At 42.8% G+C, this 12,865-nt stretch overlaps 1 long non-coding RNA gene across 1 annotated transcript in view; it reads left to right on the forward strand.

Moving 5' to 3' along the window:
• LOC119266886 overlaps nucleotides 1-10,766 on the forward strand; it is a 17,762-nt gene extending 6,996 nt beyond the window's left edge. Inside the window, exon 4 of the long non-coding RNA XR_005132183.1 lies at nucleotides 9,142-10,766. This is a non-coding gene — a long non-coding RNA (uncharacterized LOC119266886). The remainder of the gene's footprint in view (nucleotides 1-9,141) is intronic.
• Nucleotides 10,767-12,865: the final 2,099 nt, after the last annotated feature.

Here is a 12,865-nt window from a genome sequence, read left to right on the forward strand (position 1 = left end):
CACACAGAGTAGCAACATGAGACTAAACTCGTTGCCCACCACATGCAAATTGAATGTGACTTTTGAATTATTGAGCTTTTTTAATTACACGGGTTCGTGCCCATAATATCTAGCTCTTTTTATAACTAAATTATTAAAAATATTTTTTCATAAAATCAAACATCTGTTAGCATAAAAAAATGACGAGAGCACTAATTTTTCTTGATTCGGCATCAGCATTCATAAGAAACGGCAAAACAAAGTTGTTCAACAACATAACAGAAGCCCAAATATTAAAGTGTCCGCAATAGAACAAGCAAGAAAAGCCGCATATCCAACTCTTATGCCTTGTTTGGACCGGTTGTATGTTCTGTACAGGCTACATCTTGGTTCTTCTGCTTGCTTGATGGAGTGCACTGTTTAAGAAAAGATCAAAAAAGCATCGTTAGTCAAACAAAATTAAGACTTCAAAGTGCGACTTCAAAGAATTTCATTGCTAACCCCGTATGATTAGTAGCCCATGATGACACGGCAGCCGCCGATGCCAAGTACAAAGATAAGCGACACAACGGAAGCCCACCAAACAGCCTTGCCGACGGCGAAATGGCGCCCATTGGCGTTGCGGGAGCACGACAACCAATATGCAGTAAGAGTTTCTCCGACTCCTGCGACGAAAATAGCAGCGAGAGCACAGTAATATGCGAGCGGGTGGTGACGGAAAAGAACACCGCTCGCCGGCTTGTACAAGGCCGTGATTATTGCAATAACCAGGGTTGAGAGCTGATCCTCCATATGCCCCGGGAGAGCTGTTGCATCGGATGATCCATGCTAACAGACACCTGATCCGGAGGCATCTGAATAATGTGGTCGTCGTTGCTGTCACCCTGTCCAAGTAGATTTGTTTTTAGCTTCGCTTTCTTTTTTAGATTATTTTAATATATTTTTTTTGTGTGTGTTATTTTGGGAGGAAGTTTTTTGTGTGTTTTAAGAAGCTATTTTCCCTAAGTGGCCTTTTTTGATAAAGGGTGGATTTTATTACGCAAAATGAAGTATCAAGAGAATATGACTAGAATGAGCACACACACGGCCTCTGCATAGCTAAGATGTGCACAGCCAAACATCACAACACACATAAAAAATCGCCAGCAAATAACAAAGTCATATAAGACCAAAGCTATGCCTAAGTGAGAAAAAAAAAGCTCCGAAGTGATCAAATCCACAACCAACAAACTACAACAATGACCATATCCAGACCAGTCAACTCATGACACCACAAGGACCACAAGGTTCTTCAACAGTAACTTCTTCAAGAAGGGAACGACGCTCGAGCGTCACCGTCACCGGATCCAACCACCAAAGGTTAGAGTCTAGGTTTCACCTTAAAGAATCAATCCGAGTATATCCAAGCAATGCCTTCACCACAACATTTTATAGACTGGTCGATTAGCTAGTTTTTTGTCACCTAAAAAAAGGGTAGTTTTTTGTTCCTAAAAGGAAACTAGTTAGGGAAGCCTTCATGATTCACGATGATTTGTATTAGTAATTTGGGCAAAATAGGTATATAATCTGCTATTACCGAAAGAAGACAGTTTATCTCACGTTTCTCCAGGAAAAAGAAATGCTAGCGCTGGGGTAATAGATAATCACATACAAGATTCACCTGCAACTGCAGGACGGAATTGTTGTTGGCGACCTGTAGTTGTAGGCCGCTGGTCAGCTGATTTGCCACTTGTCCAAAAACCTGCAGCATGGAGCGAAACCAAATTCACGAATGTAAGCGAGCTTCATGGCCCGTCCACAACAAAATATATGTCTGATTCAACATACCACAAATTAAGTGGTCCATCAATGAATAACACTCTTTTAATGTATACATGCAGCGGCGCAGGTCAGTGTGTATTATAATCCAACAAAAAAAAGCACAAAATCTAAAATGCCCAATCTAATCATCGACTGTTAGATTTTGCTACTCACCTATGCAGTAGCCAGTAAAATTAAGGTACATGCGCCAAGAAAATGTAAAATTAAGGTACCATGAAAAAATCTCCATAATTAGAGCTAATATGGTCCTAAACTAGCAAACTGTAAAATTTAAGAAGTGAAGACTCGCAAGGTGTGTCACCTGCGTGCTCAAGTTGAAGATGTTAGAGAACCCCAACCCCATCCCTGGCCCGGCCGTGAATTGTCCGGCAAAGTGCCGAACAACCTGCAGCAACAAGGAAGTTAAGCAACACCTAACGCAGTCGAGGATATAAGGACCGACTAATATTCAGTCGCCCGAAATTTAATTTGGGCCAGTCATTTTTTTAGCTGTGTCCAATAAATGGTTTAACCTTTGATCAAAAGAAATGACTGAAAACAAAAGCCACTTGAGTTGATTTTGAGTTGGAGACCCAAATAAAAGAAGAAACAAGCCCAACTAATTAAGTCGGTGTTGATCTGGTCTAATGCAGCTATATTAACCGTAGTGAAGCCCAAGCCCAAAGAATATAGTCCATGTTAGCCAATGACATAAGATGGATACGCGCCACATTGTATGCATAATTATACGAGGTTTTTTAACATGCTCCCTCTTACCTGCCCTTTTCATATGAAGGTAAGAGTACAAAGTAGATCTGAGCCGTTGATTGCAATAAATAGTGGGTCTGATTAACTCTTACCTTCTTATCGTCCATGTGAAAAGAGGGAGTAAGAGGAAGCATGTTAAAATTGCTTAAATCTAATACTTGTGGTGGTATGATCTTAAAGAATAAATGAAGGAAAATATAAATAAATAAGAACAAGTTTCTTTAAAAAAATAAAGAACTCTATGAGTGGTGTTAGCTGACAAAAAAAGAGAACAACGGAAAACAAGAAAAACAAATTTCTTTAAGAGAAAATGAATCAAGGAAGCAGATTAGCCCTAAATTAAGCAAAGTAAACTTAAAAAATAAAATAATGGGATGAATCTATGTGTAACACAATACATCTTCTAGCCTTCTTATTCCTCCCTTTATTAATATACTCAAACAAAAGCTAAAACAATGACAAAAATTAAGTTTTCTAGAAAAGAATAAGTTAGTGGCATTTGTATTACCCTTAAATAAGAAAATAAATAAAACAAATAGTGACAAAATATGCACATAATTTGCCCTTTTATAATATGCAAGAATAAGCCTATATTAGTGGAATTTGCGCAAAAATGAAGTTTTCTAAGAAGCAATGAATTAGTGGCAGTGGCATTACCCTTGAAGAATAAACAAAATGAAATAAAAGCTAAACAAAAAATTCAAGGAAAGAATGAATTACTGACATGGACAGAACATGAAACAAAACTAAACAAACTTGCACTGAAATTGCACTTTTATTAAATGCAAAGAATAAGCATATGCTAGTGCAGCTTTTGCACTTAGTGCAATTTACACACATATTGTATAATACTTGAGTGTTTACTAATAAACATAATAAATAATTAACATATTCTATAAAGTGAGGATATTTATATATATAGGTATATGTTTCTTTTGGACTTTGTCTAGCTGATCATGCGAGACTAAGAAAAGAGCACGTACGCTGGTCCACCCATGTTAGTGGTCTGAAGGAAGACCTAAACCATACTTAAATCAAAAAACTAGTCCCTTCATCCCAAACAGTGTAAGAATTCCGTTCATCAAATCCAAGCCAAACGAATCAGTAGAGGGAAAACTGGTGTTGGTGTGCTGTACGGTGTACATAGCGGGTGAGATTTCATGAAAATAACATATACAGTACTGTAATAGGAAAAAAAAAACTAGGCCAAGAAGAAAGGAACTGCAAGTGGTCGCCCTCAATTATTGTTGCATGTGCAAGAGGAGCCTGCTTCAGTTAGCAGATGGGCTGGGAAGCTCTGATTGGAGAAGCTCGACCGGTGATGTGCACCATGCTCGCCGTACCGTGTCTACCTCCTTGAGCGGCCGCCCAGCTCGCGCTCCAAGCCGGCGAGCTAGACTAGCAGAGGCCGATGATGTTGGAAGAGAAGCAGCTCATCTTCGATCACCTTTGTGTTTGTACTACATGCAATCATGTAGTAGTACATCGCGTGAACGAGCGAGCACGTCAAGCAGTACGTGCTGCCCGCCTCCGTTCCGGAGGCAGCTTTGTTTGATGCATGCCCAACGCGACGAGCTTGCATTGGAGGCGCGGTTGTATGAAAAAACCAGGGCAAACACGGACGGCCGAGGAAAGGATCGCAAAACAAGATTCACCTGCATTGGCACGATGGAGATGATGTTGGGGAACTGAGCTAGGCCGCTTGTCAGGTGACCTGTGATCCGTAGCACAGTCTGCAACAAACATATTCGAGAAATTAATAACTAATCAAATGGGGAGAATATAGTACGTACTCCCAGCTTAGTGGATCGAATCGAAGATGTATGTACATTTCTTTCGGATAGATTTTAAACCTGTGAGATCGTGTCAACGTAGCCGGCCAAGTACCTAGGCAGGACGACTCCGATGCGATCCTCCTGGTCAAGTAGATAGATTAGTAATAACAAATGGATGGAACGTAAGTCTGCGCAGACACCCTTGATAAGCAAAAGAGCCAGTAGCCAGCTCGCGATGGGCCGGTAGCCGGAAGACGAACATATGTAACCTAGCTAGCCACCGCCGGACATGGTTTTTCTCGATCATGCCCTCCTCATCGCCGGCCGGCCGTCATCTCCAAAGAACCTGGCACGTAGGTGTAGTGCTGCTCTAACCCTGGAAGGTTGATGGCGCGGCCAATGCTCCAGTTTCTGCTGCTTGGAATCGAAGAGAAACCCCTAATTCACATCTCAAATATATTCTCTCCTTAACCCCAAACCATGCAGCCTAAAATATCCCCACCCAACCAAACACAGCCTTTATCTTTGGATGAAACATGCATATGGGGAAAAAACAGCTAAAATTGACATTCTCCCAGCGCACAGTCATTTCAAATTCAGTTCCATACACCCGGGAGTCCGGGACGGTCTCATCACAGCGGCCAACACAAGCCAGCACCAAAACATCAACATCGGAGAAAAAGCTCAGTCGAAAATATGCAACCATGCATACATAGTTTGAGTTACCTCGGGTATCATGTTATTGTCGTTGTTCTCCGCCATGAAGCTAGCCCGCCGCCTGGAACGGCACGGTACGTACGCGGCTCTCACTCCGGCCCGGCTGCCTCCTGAAGACGCGCTTGGCAGGGGATTTGAGAGGAGGGGGAGGCAGGGAGGAGGGATTTGAGAGCGTAGTTTGTGTGTTTGGTGGACTCAGGAGTGCCGGCTTAAAAGCCGAAGGGAATCTGCATGCCACTATGTTTGCTTTGACGCGTCCACCAATCAGCAATTTCGCTGCAATTTGGTGTAATTGCGCTAGGCAGCTGGCTAGTGCCGGGGTACGGCCCTGGTGTCGTACTTTTTCCATTAGATTGATGGCCTTGAGGAGCATGCATGCCATGTCTTTTCTGCACTACTCCAAAAATGGCGCCATACAAATAGGTTGATTTTAGCATCGGACAATTAATAAAATATGGGATCATTGCTTCTTTTCTACGTACGTATAAGATTTCGCCGTAAATTTTCGATCAGCTTTCTAGTGGTTCCCCTTGTATTTGCACTTCATGTGCAGAGTGTGATGTGGCAGCTATATATTAATGGACCGGGTGAGAGAGAGGCGGTGGCCGGCCGGGAACACATTGCAAATAATGTAGCAATGCATGTGGTGGACAGGTCACAGGTGCACGTGAAATGTACGTTAAATCTGACAGTTTGGGGCATACTTTTAGATAGAACCATTATACTGGGCCAAAGTAATGATGTACACCACTGTTGGTTTGTAGTACTTGCATATTGAGACGAAATAAGGCACAATTAATTAGCTAATAATCCTTTTTTGACGGAGCAGTAATTAGCCAATCTGAAATTTTACCATCATACTACAGTTATAGAGTATGTGCAAATAGCGAGTAATTAAGGTCTCAGGTATTGAATTGTTTGCTACTCGTATGAATAACATGCATTGATCATAAAAGAAAATGATTGCAATCCTTTTTCTTCCCGGAGTCACCCTTGGCATGACGTACCCGGCCCTAGCTTCCAGTACGTCATCTTGTTCCATAATGCCAACCGATCTGTCTTTCTTTCCTTTTACGTGTTCACTGCCAGTGCGCCCGTTTTCCCGAGAGTGTGGTGTGGTAGTGAGTAGTAGCTAGTACAAGTACTGGTTTTGATTTGATTGATCGCCGGTGAGCTTTGGAGGTGGGGCCAGCTGGGGCGTGGGTGGTTTGCGCCAATATATTTTTGGGGCCTGTCTGCCGCTGGCTAAACATACATCCTGCCGCTGCATTTTCTATCGATCTATCGCTACCTCGGCCCCACAAACTGTGCTCCCATGCTCACGCGATCCGGCACTACAGTGAACGACTTCTAAGTAGTCCACGTCTCCCCGCCGCGCGCGTCTGGAAAGCAGGTCCCCTGACGAGCGGATCATGCCCTTTTTATTTCTTTATTACCATGCGCGTGTTTGATTAACACTTGCATTGATTTAAACCTCCTTGTATCTCTGTCTCTGGTCTGACAAAACCTGGCCGACTAGATGCATGTTCTGAGTGATGTTTGTGTACTGCGTTTGGTTGTCCGCGAAGTTTCATAATGCATGAGAGCAAAAACACAAAGACGACGCCTGATTGCATGTATGCACTCTCCAGACGCAACGCGCGACTGTTTTGGTTATGTGTGTGTCGATGGTTTAATCTCCTCTTTTGCGCACGTGATGAACTAATCTCACGCCATAACTTTTTTTTTCACGCCACTTACAAGGTCATGTACGCATGCGGCATGAATGAAAGCGTCGGGGCAGAACAGAGAATGGAGTTGCTCAGACCCAAAAATAGTGGGCTAACTAAGCGCCGGGATGATGTTTTGTAGCCCAGCAGCGTCTGCCTTTGCCCACCCAAAGGCATGCCTCGTCTTTGATGTGTCGGAGAGGAGGGATATCTCACACCATAACACTTCAACAATTTTATTTATGAGCGTTGAAATAAAAAACTCACAACATGAGAGTTGTTCAGGACAAAGAGATGACGCTACTGTGTTCAAAGTAAAATTTCAAATGATCAACTAAGTGCGATAAATTTGCCAAAAAAATTCTAAACTAACATGCACACGTGAACAGGTTTAGTACCATAAAAAAGGCCGAAACAACAAACGGTCAACGAGCGTTGAAACAACAAACCGGCAACATGAAAATTGTGTGAAATAACGAGATGAAGCTACTCCTCAAAGAAAATTTTCAAACGGTCAACTGTGAGCGATGAGATTGATAAAATTCAGTACCATCCCTCAAACCAACATAGCCACTCTGCACTGAAAGAATAAGTGATTTACTTTGCAGAGTTTCAAGTTCACTCAAAAGGACCAACTGGCCAATTCATTTTAACCTTGTTACTAGTTATAAGCACAACTTCTTGAGCTAGTAGCTATAAAATAATCTTGTTTTTGGCAAGAAGCTTATTAATTGCTTTTTGAAATGAACAACTAGTTAGAACTTACCAAGGAATCGGACAACTGAGTAACCGAAGACCTAATAATTTAAAGGTATACATCTCAGATTGTTTTTTCCAAGCACAGCGAACCTTATAAATATTGGTTAGGGAAGGAACTGGAGCCACATTCGTCAAGATTACCAGGATTGAAAAATCTCATAAACTCAGGATATTAATACCTTATCCTCACTGATATCATACAACCCACGGTGTGCAAAAGCAAGGAAAAGGAAGACTCCCTTTACAATGCCATCGTATGCACTGAGTGGGTTGAGTTGGGTGGGATCAGGTATGTAAAGGAATAGGGAGAACATCCTGATCCAATTCTCTATTTACTTTGCATATTCATGACTACTGGCATTAGCTGCTTGAAATGTTAGTTGAAGTTGTGTGCAAATTTTCATGTCTTATTTGGCCATCTCGCAGCATTTATTTATATTCTTGGACATGTTTTTGATAAATTATTTCTGGACAAGAGGTACGAATTAAGCCGGCTGTGCTGTACACAAAGCATGTTGGCAGTGGTTGGCGGCCATCGGACACCGGCCACTACGTCCTAAACCACGACGCGCGCCATCACCCGAGCGCGTCGCCGCCGTGAAACAAACCTTCTGTTGTAGTACTACGTAATAAAAATTTACCTCATCCCTACATGCGTGCAGTTAATTAAGCGCTAGGAAATTAGTCGGGCGCAATGATTAGAGAAACAGACCTGGTATTAGAAACTAGCCTTGCGCCCTCTTGTTCGGAATTTTGGCCAAAACAATCTACTGCCACATTCTTTTCGGGAAATGATGGATGGAGTAATTCCTAGCTCATTCCCTGCTCCTTAATTTCAGGGGAAAGGAGTTGTCTTCTTGTTCGTCGTTCTAGCCAGCCATTCCAAAGCTTTATCAGAACGAAGCTTCCATTCCACCGAGTTAAAAGCAGAGCAGATTGTGGCCCACACCCACCATGTATGCTCATTCATTCACGCGCGTGCGCACACACATACACACACAGAGAGAGAGAGAGAGAGAGAGAGAGAGAGAGAGAGAGAGAGAGAGAGAGAGAGAGAGAGAGAGGTGGGAGTTCGGGTCGATTTGAATTTGGAAGCTATTGAAGAAAATGTAAAATGAGTTCAGCTTTTTGGGAGTAGACGCTATTGCAGGTAATAGACCTCATGCAGTGGTGTATCATAGCAAGTATCATAATATGAAAGTAGGCAATTTTTCTGAGGTGTCATACAATTAAATGAAGAAAGAGACGGTTCAGGATCATATCATGATACTTCCTCCATTCCTTTTTACTTTGAGTATATCATCTGTATCAAGCCAAACTTTGCAAAGTTTGATCATATACCTTAATAAATGATGTGTTACTGTGTGTCATGCATGATAACATATATATGAAGTTATCTATGATACCAACTTATGATATTATACACTATGAAGGTAATATCGTATACTAGTAGCATATGCATTATCCAGTGTATGATACTCCCCACTACAAGTAGCCCAAAACATTTCATATTACGTGATTACAAGATACGAGACTCAATTCACCATGTCAGCATTTAATCATCTTGTTGCTCTACATTTAATAAAGCATTTTTTTAACCGAGATATCCATGTTTCCACTACTTTACATAACAGGAGTATGGGAAGTGTCTTACAGAACCAGTATTGCGAGTCCAACCTCTACCAAGACATCAGTAGGCCATGAGACGAAAACCTCGAAGAATGATAGCTGGTCATAACAGATTGCTCAAACACGAGAAAAGCAACAACCGGCATCCTAACAAAAAAACAAGTCCAAAAGCACAAAGCAGCTACAACTTAGCAATATCAGGCTCAGCAGAGAGACTGCAAGACAGAGCAGTGGCCTGAGTATCCTTCATCGCGTGACAAATCTTCATGGGGGGTCATACATTAATTTGGGCAATTGGAAATTAAGGTAATCATTTTCTTTCTCCAGAGAACATTATATTTCCCTTTGAATATAGTAAATGGTGCGACACAATGATCTTGCAATGTGCGATGGAGAGTAGCTTACGTTTCCCCTTATATAGCCTCCCAGTTGGCGAAACATCAAGAGGTCACGCAAGGACAAAAAGGAATCAAAACTAATGGAAAATGGTGAACTGTTGGTTTTCTTGGAATGAATTAAGCTCCCACTCAATTAAATTAAATGGTAACAAAAAATTCAGCATTCCAACGGACAACTCATGCACTAGCTAGGGTTAGCACGATCATGAAATAGGAGGCCCCTACCCACACCCACCCAACCAGTGGCAATGCGAGACTAAACTCTTTGCACACCAAATGCAAGTTGAATGTGCCCCTTATGTTTTTTTAATTACATTGGTTGGTGCCCGTAAAATTTAGCTCTCTTTAGAACTAAATTATAAGAAGTGTATTAATAGAACACACCATGTCTTGGCATCAAACAAATGGCAAGATTGATTGGGCATCAGTGTTCGTAACAAGCAACAAAAAAATGGTTAACATAAAATTGTTCAATTATTTGCTGGGGCAACAGCATAACAAGAGCCCGAATATTAAGAAGTCCGCAATGGAACAAGCAGGAAAAGCCGCATATCCAACTCTCATGTCCTGTTTGGACCGGTTGTATGGTCTGTACATGCATCATCTTTGCTCTTCTGCTTGCTCGATCAATGGAGTGCACTGTTTTAGAAAGATGGCAAAAAAGCATCATTAGCCAAACGAGTTTGAGACTTCGTAATGTGGCTTCAAGGAATTTTGGTACTAACCCTGTACGATTAGTAGCCAACGATGACATGGCAGCCTCCTATGCCAAGTACGAAGATCAGCGGCACAATGGAAGCCCACCAAACAGCCTTGCCGATGGTGAAATGGCGCCCATTGGCGTCACGCGAGCACGCCAACCAATATGCAGCAAGAGTTTCTCCAACTCCCGCGACAAAAATGGCGGCGAGGCCACAGTAATATGCGAGCGGGTGGTGGAGGAAAAGAACACCGCTCGCCGACTTGTACAAGGCCGTTCCAATAGCGATGACCAAGGTCGGGACGCTGATCTTGCATATGTCCCGGGCGAGCTGCTGCGTCCGTTGGTCCATGCTAGCGGACTCCTGGACCTGGTCTGGAGGCATCTGGATGGTGTGGTCGTCGTTGCCGGTGCCCTGTCCAAGTTAAAAAAAAAAGCTTAGTTATATAGAGGAGAAGAAAACAACAATATGGAAGGAGAGGTCTGGCTGGTGAGCGAGTCTTTTTTTTATTTTTTTGCTCGTGAGCTCCATGTAGCCTTTTTTTTTTTTCATTTTAAAGTTCAAAAAAGTTCTGAAATATACACACCTGCATATAAATGTTTACTACGTTGCTGTGAATTTTCATGTTGAAATATATTTTTATCTGATATGCAGACAAAAAAGTCATTAACTTGTATAGTAAATAGTGTCTGACCTATAAATACATGTTTTTCATTGTGTCCCTCACATAAAAACCTATTTCAACATGAAACTCTGCAGCAATGTAGTATACATCCTTATATATGTGTGTATTTATGTCTGGCGTTTTTTTAAACATAAAAAAAATGAATTTTGAATTGTTCAAAATTCGGGATCCAAGGAGCTGGCTACTTGCCTACGTAGGCTTAAATGGCCGATTTAATAGACCGATCGATTAGCTAGCTTGTTTTTTCCTCAATTTTTTTCTTGCGGGCAATGGTTAGAATTTCAGTAAAACAATGCTAATACTGGACGTAAAAATAGAGAATCGCAAACAAATTTCACCTGCAATTGCAGGACGGAGTTGTTGTTGGCAATCTGTAGTTGTAGGCCGCTCGCCAGCTCATTTGCCACTTGCCCAAAAACCTGCAGCTAGCAGCGAAACCAAAATGATGAATATAGGCGAGTTTCATGACCCGTTTACACCAAAATATATGTCTGATCCTACATATCAACAAACCAAATGGTCCATCACTGTACCCTGCTTCTTGTGAAAAGATAGCGTTGCATTCGATTATTTTTGTCAAAAAAACGGTGCACATTTTTTGCTAATGACGGCACGCTTATGATAGTTTTATGCATTTCATCACTCCCTTAAACCTATAGAAAATCGCAAACGAGTGTCACCTGCGCGCCGGAGGTGAAGATGTTGGAGAACTCCACCCCCAATCCCAACCCCGGCCCCGGCGCGGTCGTGAACTGTCCTGCAAATTGCCCAACAACCTGTAGCAACAGAAAGGAAGTTAAGCTACCCCTTACGCAGTGGAGGATATAAAATATATGTTTCTTTTGGACATTGCCTAGCAGATCATTGAAAGAGCACGTACATACATATAAAGCTAGCGTCCGCCACCATCTTATATTACTGGTCTCCGAGCAAACTTAGACCAAAACGTAATGAGTAGCCAGACCAAATCAAGTAAATTGTCCCTTTAACCTAAACAGTGTAAGAATTCCGTTCATCCAAATCCAAACCAAACGAATCCGTCTAGGGAGAACTGCTACTTATGAACTTGGTGTACTGTACCATGTACGTAGCGGGTGAGATTTCATGAAGAAAATATACTCCTACTAGAGCAGAGAAGAGGCTAGGCCAAGAAGACAGGAACTGAGCGGTTGCCCTCAAGTAGCGTTGGCCGTTGGCACAAGCGCGAGGAGCCTGCTTCTCCAACCAAAGGGGCCGGTCGAGCAGCTCGATCGGTGCAGCCATGCTCGCCGTACTGAGTCTACTTCCTTGAGCTGCTCCAGCGAATGAAACGTACGTGGAGGCTGCCAGCCTCGCGCTCCAAGCCGGCAGGCTCGGCCAGCAATGGCTGAGGACGTTGGAGTAGTCGGAGACATAGCTCATCGTTGGCCAGAGCCGGAGGTCACCACGTAGTGCGCCCACCAGATACACGCATGGAAGGCACGGGAAGGAGGATCCGGTGACGGGTCTGCCGGAGAGACAGCCGCCGGAGGGGCAACCCGCCAGCACATACGCACGTTGTTGAAGCCAGCAGCCTTTGTTCTGTGCTACATGACATGCAATCATGTAGTAGACCGCGTGAACGAGAGCGTACCTTATGCCGCGTGCATTCCTAAGGCAGTTTTGATGCGTCCCAACGGGACCCGCTCTATGAAAAGACTAGGGCAAACACGGACCGTGGGGAGGATCGCAAAACAAGATTCACCTGCAGTGGCACAACGGAGATGATGTTGGGGAATTGAGCTAGGCCAATTGTTATGTGACCTGCGATTCGTTGCACAGCCTGCAGCAACATACTAGTATTATTTAAATGAACTAATTAAATGAGAAGAATACTACATATGAGTGCCTCTCTTTGTTGATCGAATCGAGGATGTATGGATATTTCTTTTGGATAGAATTTAGACCTGTGAGATCGTGTCAACGT

Source organism: Triticum dicoccoides, chromosome 3A (genome assembly GCF_002162155.2).
Source record: "Triticum dicoccoides isolate Atlit2015 ecotype Zavitan chromosome 3A, WEW_v2.0, whole genome shotgun sequence".
NCBI lineage: Eukaryota > Viridiplantae > Streptophyta > Magnoliopsida > Poales > Poaceae > Triticum > Triticum dicoccoides.